The following is a 2,000-nucleotide window of genomic DNA, read 5'->3' on the forward strand; positions in this document are numbered from 1 at the left end:
TTAAGACCCATGGTTCAAACCTGCTTGTTTTTCCTCTTGTTGTTCTTCGAACGTTAGGATGACTAGCCTTTCTCATTGACTTGATTCATTTTCCTTCCCCTGGAAACATTTGCATTGACTTCTAACAATGTAACAGCATTTAAACCACGTAGGTCGACAATTATGGTTTTGCATCAACAAGTTATTGTTCTTCTTAACTAGAGAACTGGTGCGAGGTCTGAGAACCTTTGATAGTTTCACTCTTTTTGTACTGCTACTGGAGCATAATGCTTGAGGAATTAAAGATGAAACAGGTCTTCTCCAATAAGATGTATAATGTTCTTATAAGAACATTGTTGACTATTCTTACTTAGGCTTATGGAGCTTCCTGCTAAGCTCGAATTTAATGGGAAGTCTTTTTTTGAAAGTTGTGGCAGCCATACGGTCGTCGGTTCTATCTACCTCAACAAACTCTGTGCGGAATCATTTAATGTAGTCTCAGAGACTTTCATTGTCTCTCTAGCGAATCAGGAATATGGTGTCTTTTCCTCTCTTCACCTCCTTGCTAGGGGTAACCTGGGGTGGATTTTACTATTTTAAAACTAAGAACTAGACCTAACCCGACCCGTATAAAATGGGCTAGGTCCTACGAGTCCAACAAGTACAAACTCTTCTTCTTCTTTTTTTCTTTTTTTTTTTTCTTCCTAATTTTCAGTATCCAGATTCCCAGTATCCACCATCGCCAAATCCAACACCTACAACCTATTCGTGATCCTTTTGGAGAGAAAAACCCTAACCCTAACATTCACAACCCTATAGATCCCCGCCACTTCCATCAAGCACCTCCTATACAAAATCTTCAAACACAATTTCGAATTCATCAAAAAATAAAATAAAATTGAATCTCTATGAGAACCAGAGACATCCGTCTTCCACACGGATCGAACCAGAGACGTCGTCTTCAAGCATTTCTCACTGACCTTAACGCACAAATCGAACCAAAGACGTCTCTTCCTCATGGATCCAAGAGATCCACCTTCACCATTACAAATTACATTAGTTGATAAATCAAAACAAAATCAAAAACCTGCAAAATTCTTGAATCAAAAACCCACATAATTCCTAAATCAATCGAAAAGCTTATGCAAAAACCCTAAATTCCACTGATTATGCTTCGCAAACCCAAAACAAAAAATTGAAAATTTAGTAAATACGAAATTTAATTCAATCAACCTGCGACGGTTTCAGAAATTCAGAGAGGGAGGGGGAAGGGAGAGAGAGATAGAGATTTACAACATCGTTGACGACTGCTATATGAGCTGAGCTGCGATTTGCGGCATAGGCCATGAAAGCGCATGTGGCAATGTGGTTGGAGCGAGGGTGGGGAGGCGAACCAGGGAGAAAACACGGTGTGGGTGGCAGTACCGACGCGCTTAGCATTCCTTAACTGACTCTGTAGTCGTCCTATCTTTCATGCGCACAATGCTCTACTGGTTGGTCAAGACATCGAGGACGATGGTGATGGTGGCTAGCTTGGAATGGTGTCAGAGAGATCGAGGGAGGAGACTCGAAGTGGTGTCGGAGAGATCGAGGGTAAGGGGAGATGGTGAGGACGATGGTGATGGTGGCTGGCTTGGAGTGGTGTCGGAGAGATCGAGGAAGGAGACTCAGAGTGGTATTGGAGAAATCGAGGGTGAGGGGAAAGTTTAACAGTTGAGTGGAAAGTAAATGCAAAAATAATAGATGTAGAAGCTCGTGGGGTTTCTTTTGTTTTTAAGAAGTTGTTGTGTAGAAAGTAAGTTTACTTTGATTGCAATAAAATAAATTAAATGAGTTTGGTTTGTGGAGTTGACTTTGGATTTAACTACCAAGTTGTATCTATTTGGGATATTCAAAGGGTAATGCTAGCGAAATCAAAATTTTAAATCAAATTTGCAAATCAAATGATGTGTTACTAATAGGAAATAAGCACATTAATCAACGCTAAAGTAATGATCCAATCATCAACAACCATATCATTT

General features: G+C 40.1%; 1 long non-coding RNA gene across 1 annotated transcript; it reads right to left on the bottom strand.

The window, feature by feature from the left end:
- Positions 1–211: 211 nt before the first annotated feature.
- LOC125480880 lies at positions 212–1,777 on the bottom strand. Its single transcript, XR_007261156.1, has 2 exons — positions 1,273–1,777; positions 212–1,015 (listed from the first exon to the last, which is right to left on the bottom strand). It is a non-coding gene; the product is annotated as an uncharacterized LOC125480880 (long non-coding RNA).
- Between the last annotated feature and the right edge of the window lie 223 nt (positions 1,778–2,000).

Source organism: the organism of the source record quoted next, unplaced genomic scaffold, assembly GCF_019419815.1.
Source record: "Pyrus x bretschneideri cultivar Hongxiangsu unplaced genomic scaffold, Pyrus_bretschneideri_v1 Contig37, whole genome shotgun sequence".
NCBI lineage: Eukaryota > Viridiplantae > Streptophyta > Magnoliopsida > Rosales > Rosaceae > Pyrus > Pyrus x bretschneideri.